Raw genomic sequence first — 13,760 nt, 5'->3', positions numbered from 1 at the left:
TATAGGGAACAAACAGGACAAACTGGAGGTATTATTACATGAGCTAACTCATTACTTAATTGGCATCACAGAGACTTGGTAGGATAGGTCTCAGGACTGAAATATTAGTATAAATGGATGTAGCTTGTTGAGGAAGGACAGGCAGGAGAAAGAGGGAAGAGGTGTTGCATTATACATCACAAATATATACTTGCTCTGAGGTGCAGAAGGAGATGAGAGGTTGAAAGTCTTTGGGTCAAGATAAAAAGAGTAAAAAACAGGGGTAATGTCATGGAAGGGGTCTATTATAGACCACTAAATCAGGAAGAGGTGGCTGAGGCATTTCTAGAACAAACAACAGAAATATCCAAAACATAAGACCTGGTAGTAATAGAGGACTTAACTATACAGATATCTGTTAAAAAAGAAATACTGCAAAACGCAACATTTGCAATCAGTTCTTGGAATGTATTACAGACAAATTTTTGTTTCAGAGAGTAGAGCAAGTAACCAGCCTTTTTAGACTTGATTCTGACCAACAGGGAGAAACTGGTAGTGAATAGGAAGGCTGGAAGCTATCTGGGTGAAAGTGATCATGAAATGATAGATTTCATGATTCTTGGGAAAGGAAGAAGGAGAGTAGCAGAAATGACAATGAACTTCAAAGAAGCAGACTTTAATAAATTCAGAGAACTGATAAGAAAGGTACAAGGGGAAGAAACTCTTAAGCAAAAAGAAATTCAGGAGAGCTGCTAGTTTCTCAAAGAGACAATATTGAAGGTATAACTTCATACTATCTCAATAGGAAGGAAAGATGGGAAGAATATTAAAAACCAATATGGCTCCATTAGGAGCTCTTTAATGACCTGAAAATTAAAAAGGAATCCTACAAAAAGTGGAAACATGGACAGATTGCTAAGAAGGAGTACAAAATAATAGCACAAACGTGCAGACAAAATCAGAAAGGCCAAGGCACAAAATGAGTTACACCTAGCAAGGAACATAAAAGGGAATAAGAAGTTCTTGAAATACATTAGAAGCAAGAGAAAGACAAAGGAAAGTGTAACTCTTGTACTTAGCAGGGAAAGAGAGCTAACAACTGATGACATCAAAAGGCTGAAGTATTTAATTCCTATTTTGCTTTAGTTTTACTAAAAAGGTTAATGATGATTAGATACTCAACACAAATAATGTTAAAAATAATGGGGAAGCAATGCAAGCCAAAATAGGGAAAGTATGGGTTAAAGAACAGTTAAGTTATAGGTATGCAAGTCAGCAGGGCCTGATGAGATTCATCATAGGTAGGGCCCTATCAAATTTATGGATGTGAAAAACACATCATATACCGTGAAATCTGATCTCTCCTGTGAAATATGGCTATCACAGGGGAGACCAGATTTCACAGAGTTGGGCAGCTGGAGAGCGACAGCTGCTGGCCAGGAGGGAGGCCCCAGGGGAAAAGGACAAACATAGTATCTACTTTGAAAAGGAGAACAAAAAGGAATTATAGACCAATCCACCTAACCTCGATACCTGGATTGATTATTAAAACAACAAATTGTAAGCATCTAGAGGATAATAGGGTAATAAAGAACAGACAACATAGATTTGTCCGAACAATTCATGCCAAACCAACCTTATTTCCTTTTTTGACAGAGTTACTGGCCAAATGGATAGAGGGAAGCAGTAGATAGACTTTTAACACAGATCCACATGACATTCTCGTAACCAAACTAGGGAAATGCAGTCTAGATTAATTTACTCTAAGGCAAGTGCACAACTGGTTGAAAGACCATACTCAAAGAGTAATTCTCAATGATTCAATGTCAAACTGGGAGGGAGTATCTAATGGAGTCTCCCAAAGGTCAGTCCCAAGTCCAGTACTATTCAATATTTTCATTAATGACTTGGATAATGGAATGAAGAGTATGCTTATAAAATTTGCAGATGACACCAAACTGGGAGATTTGCAAAACACTTGGAAGGACAGGATCAGAATTCAAAAGACCTTGACAACTGGAGAATTGGTCTGAATTCAACAAGATGAAATTCTTTAAAGATAAGTGCAATGAACTTCACTTAGAAAGGAAAAATCAAATTCACAGATACAAAATGAGGAATAACTGTCTTGGTGGTAGTACTGCTGAAAAGGATTTGGGGATTATAATTTATCACAAATTGACTATGAGTCAACAATGTGTTGCTGTTCCGAAAAAGGCAAATATAATTCTGGGATGTATTAACAGGAGTGTTGTATGTAATTGTCCCACTCGACTTAAGAACAGAAGAAGGGCCATACTGGGTCAGAACAAAAGTCAATCTAGCCCAGTATCCTGTCTTCTGACAGAGACCAATTCCAGATGCCCCAGAGGGAATTAACGGAACAGGTAATCATCAAGAGATCCATCCCCTGTCACCCATTCCTAGCTTCTGGCAAACAAGGCTAGGGACACCATCCCTGCCCATCCTGATAATAGCCATTGATGGACCTATCCTCTATGAACTTATCTAGTTCTTTTTTTAACCCTGTCATAGTCTTGACCTTCACAACATCCTCTGGCAAAGTGTTCCACAGGCTGTGTGTTGTATGAAGAAATACTTCCTTTTGTTTGTTTTAAACCTGCTACTATTAATTTCATTTGGTGACCCCTAATTCTTGTGTTAGGAGAAGGAGTAAATAACACTTGCTTATTTACTTTCTCCATACCAGTCATGATTTTATAGACCTCTATCATATTCCCCCTTAGTTGTCTCTTTTCCAAGCTGAAAAGGCCCAGTCTTATTAATCTCTCCTCATACAGAAGCCATTCCATACCCCTAGTCATTTTTGTTGCCCCTTTCTGAACCTTTTCCAATTCCAACACAAGTATATCTTTTTTGAGATGGGGTGACCACATCTGTGTGCAGTATTCAAGATGTGGGCATACCATGGATTTATATAGAGGCAATATGATATCTTCTGCCTTCTTATGTATCCCTTTCTTAATGATTTCCAACATTCTCTTCACTTTTTTGACTGCCACTGCACATTGAGAGGATGTTTCACAGAACTATCCACAATGACTCCAAGATCTCTTTCTTGAGTGGTAATAGCTAATTTAGACCCCATTGTTTTATATGTATAGTTGGGATTATTTTATTTTTTCTTTGCATTTATCAACATTGACTTTCATCTGCCATTTTGTTGCCCAGTCACCCAGTGTTGTGAGATCCCTTTGTAGTTCTTTGCAGTCTGCTTTTGGACTTAAGTATCTTGAGTGATTTTGCATCATCTGCACATTTTTCCACCTCATGTTGTATAGGACTGGTCCGGGGGGGCACCACTATTTACCTCTCTCTATTCTGAAAACTGACCATTTATTCCTACCCTTTGTTTCCTATCTTTTAACCAGTTACCAATCCATGAGAATACCTTCCCTCTTATTCCATGACAGCTTACTTTGCTTAAGAGCCTTTAGTGAGGGACCTTGTTAAAGGCTTTCTGAAAATCTAAGTACACTATATCCACTGTAACCCCCTTGTCCACATGCTTGTTTACCCCCTCAAATAATTCTAGTACATTGGTGAGGCATGGTTTCCCTTTACAAAAACTATATTGATTCTTCCCCAACAAACTATGTTCATATATTTGTCTGAAAAAATGGTTCTTTACTATGGTTTCAGCCAGTTTGCCCAGTACTGAAGTCAGGCTTACTGGCCTGCAATTTCTGGGATCACCTCTGGAGCCCTTTTTAAAAATTGGCTTCACATTAGCTATCCTCCAGTCATTTAGTACATAAGTTTGAAATGATATCTTACAAACCACAGTTAGTAGTTCTGGATTTCAAATTTAAGTTCTTTGGTGAATAGCATCTGGTCCTGGTGACTTATTACTGTTTAATTTATCAATTTGTTCCAAAACCTCCTCTAATCTGGGACAGTTCCTCAGTTTTGTCACCTAAAAGGAATTGCTCGGGTTTGGGAATCTCCCTCACATCCTAAGCTATAAAGACTGATGCAAAGAATTCATTTACTTTCTCTGCAATGGCCTCATTGTCTGTGAGTGCTCCTTTAGCATCCTGATCATCCACTGGCACTGGTGAGGTGTGAGCTGGAGAACACTGTCCAAGTTTGGGCATCACACATTAGGAAAGATGTGGACAAACTGGAGATAAACAGGACAAACAGGTTTAGAAACCCTGATCTAAGAGCAAAGGTTAAAAAAACTGGGCATGTTTAGTCTTGAGAAAAGAAGACTGAGAGGGGACCTGATGACAGTCTTTACATATGTTACGGTTTGTTACAAAGATAACTGTGATCTTCCATGTTCAATGAAGGTAGGACAAGAAGTAATGTCCTGCATGCAGCAGAGAAGATTTAGGACAGATATTAGAAAAAACTTTCCAAGTATAAGGGTAGCTGAGCTCTGGAATAGGCTTCCAGAGAAGGTTGTGGAATCCCCATCACAGGAGGCTTTTAAGAACAGGTTGGACAAACACCTATCAAAGACAGTCTAGGTTTACTTGGTCCTGCGCCTCAGCACAGAAGAGTGTAGTTGATGTTTTCTCAAGGTCCCTTCCAGCCCACATTTCTATGATAATAAAACAAAAGTAGTTTTAGTTGAGAAAGAATAAAGATTTAACCATACATAAGAGAAAGCGATAGAAACAAATGTTTACAACACAAAAGCAAAATCATAAAATGTGAACCCGCGGTCTACATTTATTAGGTTACTTTTCCTGTATAATAAAATATGTTTTCCCAAAAAAGTTCAGTTTGTTGCAGAGCTGGCTGGTTTCACAAAACAAAGGGTTTCCTCAGGGAATGGATCCACAGGGCTTCTCCCCCATCTGTGTTACACTGAATACAGCCATTTGTTTCTATTCACAGACAAAGCAAGCCCTGTCTTGTTTTAAAGTTGCTTTTTTACCTTCAAATAATTTTGATTGTTTGCCATTGCCTCTGATGGTTTCCATTGAAAGTTTTAGCCATGAGTGATACTAATAATTGAGATTTGTATTGCATCACTGATAGTGACTAATCTTTAATCCAAATCCACAAAACATACTTTCAATAGAATTATTCCTGAAATATTACCTATACATACATCTCACAATGATTATAAATCTTGACAAGTGACAAGCTTTCTGCTGATACCTTACACGTTACTCTTTATGGAAAAATAGCCTGTAATACAGAGAGTCCTCAGACTTGCAACACCCAACTTACGTTGGATGCCACTTTCGACGCTTTTCAACTGACTGCCTGTTTCGACCCTACAACATTTGTTTTGTTTTGCCCTTAGGAGGAAAGCCAGCAAGTAGAACAGCATACACCACATGCTGAGCCTCAGCCAATCACTGATTTCATTGTTCAAGCTTTCAATTGACTAGGCCTGGGTCTGGGAGCCAATCAAAAACAAGCAGCAAGGTTACCCGGCAACAAGCTACCCTGGCCGTGGAAGCCAATCAGACAAGCAACTGCAAGGGACCCCCTTCCAGCTCTATTCATTATAACAGCTTCTACAGAGAAATTTACAAGAGGAGAACATCTGTCCAAACTTCCTTGGACACTTTCTTTAACATTGCAGAGAAAACTGCACAGAAGACTCCAGAGAAACCTGCAACCCAGACTTCAGAGAAGCCCCCACCCAAGAGCCCTTAAAAAGTTCTGGAAAGTAAAAGAATATGTGATTTTATATGTGTATTTGAATGCTGTTTATCAAATAAATACATTGATGTTGCTACATTTGTCATCTATAATTCATTTAGTACAAAAATCTGGGTTATTGTGGTGAAAATAGTCTATCAAGCTTTGGTTCAGGAACCAATCCCCCCTTTATACCATTGATTCCTATGGGAAAAGCAGTTTCAACTTACAATGTTTTGACTTACAACGCAATTGTGAGGTATGAATTGTGTTGTTAAGTCTGAGGACTCCCTGTACGTTTGGTGTAGTGAGTTTATAAGATCTGAGGTGAGTGTTTTTTTGCAAAGAACAGGGGATATTTTCCCAAGGGTCTCTATGTCACATCTCCCCCCTGTCATAGGACCAGCTTTCTTTTCTGGACAGGGCATCTGGTACCATAGGTGTCGACTCTGTAGGTGCTCTAGGACTGGAGCACCCACAGAAAAAAAATTAGAGGTGCGTAGCACCCATTTGCAGCCAAGCTCTCCCCTCCCCACAGCATCTCCCGCCCATCAGCAGCCCCACTGATCAATTCCTCCATCTCCCTCCCAGCACCTCCTGTACCCCACAGAACAGCTGTTCTGCAGCATGCAGGAGATGCTGGGAGGGAGCGGGAGGAGCGGGGATGGGGTGCAATTGGGGAGGGGGTGGGAAGAGGTAGGGCAGGGTGCAGCAGGGATGGGAAGTGGCAGGGCAGGGGTGGGACCTTGGGGGAGGAAAGGTGCAGTGGGAGCGGGGCTGGGGCAGAGTGGTGGTTGAGCACCCCTTTGGGTAGAGAGGAAGTCGGTGCCTATGTCTGCTACCACAATTTCTTTCCCTTTTTATGTGCACAATCTCCATCTCATATTCCTTCAGCGCTATGCTCCAGCACAACACTCTAGAGTTGATACCTTTGATCCTGTGAAACCACACCAATGGAAAGTGATCTGTTAACACTCTAAATTTGCTGCTGACCAGATAATGTTTCAACGGTTTAGCTGTCCACGTAATCACATAGTATTCTCGCTCTATGACAGAGTAGTTTTGCTCAGTGGGGAGTCAGTTTTTTATTTAAGAATGCAGTGGGGTGCTTCTTGTTGGTCTCTCTTGTTTGCATTAGAACTGCTCCCAGTCCAGTATTGAATGCATCTATACATGGCTCTATATTAAAATCAGGGCTTGCCAGAACTGGCTTTTCCAACAAGATCTTTTTTACTTTATCAAAGCCCTACTGACATGTATCAGTCCAGATCATTTTGTCTCATTTATTCTTGTTACAGAGATCTGTGATAGCTGATACAATATCGGTAAAACCTTCTACAAATGTGCTATAATAATTTCCCAAGCCTATGAAGGATTGTACTTGTGTATTGACTACTGCACCCTAAACCACCATATTGTGGTTGACCACCACACAATGCCCCGAGTCCAAGATGCCTTAGACTGTTTGCTGGAAAGCCAGTGGTTCTATGTGTTGGATCGTCGGAGTGAGTACTACCAGATCCCTCTGGGAAAAGAAGATAAAGAGAAGACAGCCTTCATCTGCCCATTAGGGTTTTATCAGTTCAAACGCATACATTTCAACGTCTTATGGAGAAAGTTGTGGGAGACATGAATTTACTGCAAGTGTTAGTTTATTTGGATGACCTGATTGTGTTTGGAAGAACCTTGGAGGAGCATGAAGAAAGACTTCTTAAAATGCTTGATAGGTTGGAGGATTATAGTTTGAAGCTTTCAGTTGACAAATGCCAGTTCTGCAGAACCTAAGTGAAGTATGTGGGTCACGTCATGTCCCAAGAGGGCGTGAGTACTGATCCCAATAAAATAGAAGCACTCACTGCATGGCCAAGTCCAAGTAACTACAGCGAACTCAAGACCTTTCTTGGGTTTAGTGGCTACTACCGCAGATTTGTGAAAAACTATGCTTTGACTGTAAAACCTCTGAATGATCTTAAGGGGATACCAGTTGAGCCAGGACAAATCTAAGACCAAGAATATGGGGAGGTCCCCAAAGCCTCCTCTGCAGAGACACTATGGCCCCTTCAAACCATTTGGGCCATGATGGGATGAGAGATGTGAAATGGCTTTTTGAGAAATCATTACTTGCCTAACTCATGCTCCGGTCCTAGTCTTTGCAGACCCAAGCAAGCTGTTTATCCTGCATACTGATGCCAGTTTGGAGGGTCTGGGAGCAGTCCTGTACCAGGAAGTGGAAGGCAAATGTAAACCTGTACCCTTTGCTGGCCTAGGACAGTCTGATAGTGAAACTCGCTATCCCACCCACAAGCTGGAGTTCTTGGCCTTGAAATGGGCCATCACTGAGAAATTTCGAGACTACTTGTATCATGCTCAGTTCCGGGTGTGGACAGACAACAACCCACTGACTTATGTGTTAACAAGTGCTAAGCTGGATGCTATGGGGCAAAGATGGGTGGCTGCTTTGGCTAGCTATGACTTCAACATTCAATATCGATCAGGGAGAAGCAATGTAGATGCAGATGCATTGTCCAGGCATCCACAGGCACCAGAAGTTGCTGTGATACCCACAGATGGGGTGAGAGCTATTTGCAGTGTGAGTCGCCGAGAGCCAGAGGCCCATGAGAGCCTTCATGGATGTGTTGCAGAAGCTTTGGGCCTGCCCCATGAATGCGTGCCTTCTGCTTCAGTCAACTATATTGCACTGGACCAATCTCCCTTGCTCATGCTCAATGCGGCTGACTGGCAGGAAGCCCAGCTGCAAGATATTGACATTCGTGAATCACTACTTGCCAAAATGGAGGGGCGAAGCCCAGCTGCAGCTGTCCCACCTAACCTGGAGGGTAAACTACTACTGAGAGAATGGACCAAACTAAAACTGATTCAGGGAGTGCTACACCAAGTGACCACAGACCCTTTACAAAAGTAACAAGCTCAACTAGTGCTGCCGAAAGAATACAGAGCCCTGGCCATGAGGGCCCTACATGGTGACTTTGGACATTTAGGGATGGAGAGGACCCTGGAACTTATTCATAGTAGGTTCTATTGACCCCAGATGGCTGACGATGTTCACAGGAAATGTGAGACCTGTGCTTGATGTGTTAAAAGGAAAACTCTGCCCACGAGAGCTGCATATCTGAAGAACATCACTAGCAACAAACCTCTGGAGCTAGTATGCATTGATTTCTTGTCTTTAGAAGTAGACAAGAGGAATATTGGGAACATTCTAGTAGTGACTGACCATTTTACGTGGTATGCACAGGCATATCCCACACGTGATCAGAGGGCCACTACTGTTGCTTGAGTACTGTGGGAGGTGCTGAGGATAGCAGGAATTAAAAAGTCTAGGATAACACCTTATCACGCGCAAGGTGATCCTCAGCCAGAGAGGTTCAACCAAACCCTATTAGATATGGTGGGTCTTTTGCTCATGCTTTGTGTTATGAATCCTGATTGTGGTGTTTCACCAATATAATGCCGCATTGTTTCCCTCCTTTATTAAAAGGATTTTGCTACACTCAGACTCTGTGCTTGTGAGAGGGGAAGTGTTGCCTCTTAGAGGCTCCCGGAGGGTGGTATGTAATTATCCCAGGTCACTGGGTGGAGGCTCGAGCCGGTTTTGCATTGTGTTATTGAAACAGAACCCCTAGATACTGAACCCAGCCCTTGTTGCTGCCAACTCAGACGGGCAGAAGGGTTACACTTGCTTTTCAGCTAGGTCTATAGGCCACACGACAATTGGTTCCATCTTTATAGGGTCAGGATAAATTTGGCTCCCCTCGCCCAATGGCCCAGATGAGGGGCTTTAGCTGCTCCTATTTTTCATTTTGACATCTTAACTGTCAAATCTGCATCTTTGAATCTTTGCAACACAATATTCACATTTTTTCCAATTTTGCCAAGTGCTGCTAAAAATGGTAATATCATCTATGTAAGTACAAGCAAAGTCTTGTAGTCCATGTAACAACTGATTAACAAGCCTCTGAAATGTTGGTCCTGCACTGATTCATCCAAACAGTAACATTTTGAATTCATAAAGACCCATATCAGCTATGAAGGCAGATTTTTTTTCTGTGCCTCATCTAAAAGGATTTAACAGTATCTCTTGATAAGACCTAAAGTGATCAGGAATGTGTCCAGCATGTCATCAGACCTGAGCATAGGGTAAGGATCAGGTATTGTGACAGTGTCAGTTTTCTGTAGCCAATACAGAATCTTATAGGACCAGCCTTTTTGGGGACAATACGAACCAGGGATGCTCATGGCAAATGGACTCTGTAATTACAGCTAATTCTGTTTATTTCTGCTGAACTTGCCCACTCATGTTACCTGTTGTTCTACAGGCTCTGCTGGGTACTGATGTTGGACTCATAATGTTGATCTCATGGATTACTTTGTCAGTCCAACCTGACTTATTGGAAAATACCTGCTGGTCTTGTAAATAAGGTAAGAACTTGCTTTTAGAATACAATATGTACCAAAAAAAAAACCCTATATGCTGTTATGCAATATGCTGCACGAACTGTGTGGGATGTGGTTGGTGTTGGTGAGTCCACTTCCTAGTTTGCATGTGCCCACGTCACAAAACTTTTGTCAAAAGCCAACACGCCAATTGTTACAAATTGTCACACCCTTGCTGGAAGGGTCAGATATTACAGTGAAGAGTACAGTATAATTCCCTAGAAAGATAAAGGCCAATAGTTTAATACACAAGGACACTGAACTATTTTCTCACCCTTAAAGGTGTGTCCTAGTTTGGCCTCTGACTTAAGTGGCCTACCCAATTAGAAAATCTGAACTCTTTTTAGGGGTTCACCTGTCATCCATCATCTTAGTAAGCATTTGCAAAGCCTTAGATGTGACAGTTACCTGTGTACTGCTATAGCTTCTAAATGCTCATTACAAATAATGCAGCAAGTATTCCTACACTAACACAAAACTGAATTTGTTATCCTATGAGTACGTGGTTATCAGATTGTCTTTTGGACTATAATCATTTGTGCAGATGAATTCCTGTTGAATATCATTTGATGAAGATGCAGAGGAGTTATTTCTGTGTAAAACAAACTCTTTTTTATGAATCAACCTTTAAATCTTGAGACCTCAGTGTTATAGCATACACATTCTTTCAGCTCTGCCATGAGAATGTAGTAAATCATCCTTCTCGTGTCATAACGGTTTTCTCAATATTTATCTTTTTTAAAAGTTAACTCTTGTCTGCATATTTAAAAAAAATGAAGAGGAGGATTGATTACTGAAGTAAAAAATCAATCTTGGGGCTTTGATGATTTAATAAGCCTCAAAAATATCTAAATGTATCACAAAAACTTTGATTGATTTATAATTTTGTAATCATCCTTCTCCATCTATTATCCTGTAAGTACTGTATTAGCAATCATTATTACCAAGGCAAGACAGAACACTGATATCTTCCTGACACAGTACAACTGTAACTGGAATCTTCTGATACACAAATGCTTTTACCTGGCTATTAATAGTGCCTTCACCAAAGATGGACTAGTATTGCCAGCCACATTGAACTCCTGCATTTTGCTATCAATCCTGTATCTCCTCCGGATGGTTGTACCTACCGGATTGATGTCAGAGTGCCAGGTAGACCACTATAATGCCATTCCTAGAAGTACTTTAATTTATCTCTGTAGGAAGACAATCATTTAAAACAAATGCAGGAAGATAGGCATGGACATTTGCAAAATCTCTCTCTCTGAAAACAGGAACACTGACTATCTGAAAAAATGCTTTCCTTTTTCTGCAAGCTTACAAATCCTGCATGTACCTAAGATTTTAGGCCCCGATTAGAACTATCGTTCGTGTTTAAAGGTTACAGTAATGCAGAATAGCTCGAGGTGTTAGCATTGTCACTACAAAGTCCTGTTTGCAAAGGTTTTTTAGTAGGCCCTAAAAAATTGATTTGGGATGACACTTGGAGTACAAAGTCTCAGCTCAAAGTGTGGGGATTGTAAGGGGCGGCTGGTTTTTGCTTAAATAAATTATGATGAAAAATAAAACCTGTTTGGCCATTTGGAAATTTTAAGAGGGCAATTTGATTTTATAAACAATAGACTTCAGTGGTTATCAAACCTTCAGGCCAGATTGGGGCTTTTATGCAACAGTCATTTTTGTGGAGCCTATGGTTGAGAGTATATTAGACCCAAGACAAATACTCAAATGATCTCTATTAAGAGAAATCACTGATTTTCACATAGCTCTTGATACTGTGTATTGAATAACTCCTACCTTCCACCACAGATGTGGCTCTATTTCATTGTTGAAGTGACTCCTTGGAGTGTGATTCTGATCTCAGTTACACCAGTGTGAATCCAGAGCAATTTCAGAAACATCAGTGGAGTTACTCTGCATTTAAATTGGTGTAAATCAGATCAGATTCTGGCCCTCTGTTCAGACTCTGGTCCTGTACACATATAGTACCTAACCCCACAATTCTAATGCATTCAAAATTCCCATTGATTTCAGCCAATGTTTTAGTTGTGCAAGGAAACCATAACCATGCCAATAGTTTGTCATGTCTGAGATTGTTTGAGATTAAATGCACTATATAAATACAACATATGCCATAATTCTTTATTATTATTATATAAGAACACCCCCAGTAAATTATTTCCCACTGTGATCTTCAAGAGTCAGGATGTGAGTCATGCTATGGGTGATGCTGAAAGGTCTACCATTTTCCCCAGGCTTTTCTAGTGTGGTAGAGCTGTGTGTTAAGCAGGGATCTCTAGCAGGTGGTCAGGAGAGCCTTTAGGGACAATGAGCCATTTTGTAACTATCTTTAGTGAAACTATTGTTTAGAGCATGGATTTAGAGCATGGTTGGTGCATTCCAACCAAGCTGAATAATTATATTTAAATATTAACATCCCCCTGAACTGTGCATGGAGGGACCCTCCATGTGCAGATCACATCCCTCCTTCATAGAATGGGTCCCCAGACACCTCCCTGGCACCACTGCCCCCTTCCCTTAGACCCCAGCATGTGAGGAGTGAGCAATAGAAAGTGGGCAGGCTAGGGAAGACAGGCATTATATCCTCCACCACACCATCACCAGCAGCCCTGTGGAGAACAAATGGAAAGATAATGCAGCCCCACTCCTTTTGCTGGGCCCCCTCAATGGTGGGGAGTCCCTCTTAAACTGGGGAAAGCCAGGGCAGTCACTGGCTGCAGAAGCCATAATACACAGCTTCATTGGAGCCTCTCTGCCAGGGAGTAGGAGGGGAAATGTCTTGAGGCACAGAGCCAAAATGCAGATGGCAATGAGCTTCCACAAATCCCAGGAGACCAATGCAATGAGAAAGTAAGGTCAACATCTGGTCTATGAGGAGGAGAGGAAGCAATCCCCACCCCCTGATGGAGTAATCAAGAATGGATTTCTATAGACCAGGAGATTTCCTCTCCATAAGCACCCTTAACTTACCTTGCATGATTTGTCCTATTGATCTCAACAGGACTGCAGGATCAGGACCCTAGAGCTTTATGCTATCCACAGAGCCTCATGCAACTGCCAAATAGGTTGTACTGTACACTGATATTTAGGAACCAATCTGGCAAGCATTTACTCACATGCTCCCATTAAAGTCAATAGGAGTTCTCACATGATTAAGGTTGCATGTGTGTTTTCAGGATCAGGTCTTCAGGCAATCCTGCCAACATATGAGTGCCTCCATGCATGTGAAGAGTCCTACTGAAGTCAATGGCCTACTCATATGTGCCAAAGTTACTCATTTATGTAACTGTTGGCAGGATCAGGGGCCTTTGTAATAATATAGCTCATTTTCCTCCCCATTTTAGGTCCAAGAGCTTTCTCCCCTTTTGAAATTCCTTAGAAAAAAATGACCTTTATGAATATTAGATACCTTTAATTTATATAGTGGATGAACTGTACTAATATTTTAGTACTCATTTCATTTCCATCCATTGCCATAAATGATATTTGGTTAAGATCCCATTTGCATTATGATATAAGATGGGATATATATTGTCAGTTCCTGACCCACTGTTCCATTTTCTTTTCTCTCTGTAGGGTAATATAATCTCTGACTATTAAATTGAAAGTTAACACATTATGAGGAATTTGTTGCAGGGAAGGGTTTCAGCATTTCCAAACTGTATACTTTACTGAAG

This window comes from Gopherus evgoodei, chromosome 11, assembly GCF_007399415.2.
Source record: "Gopherus evgoodei ecotype Sinaloan lineage chromosome 11, rGopEvg1_v1.p, whole genome shotgun sequence".
Lineage (NCBI taxonomy): Eukaryota > Metazoa > Chordata > Testudines > Testudinidae > Gopherus > Gopherus evgoodei.
This window is presented reverse-complemented; position numbering follows the sequence as displayed.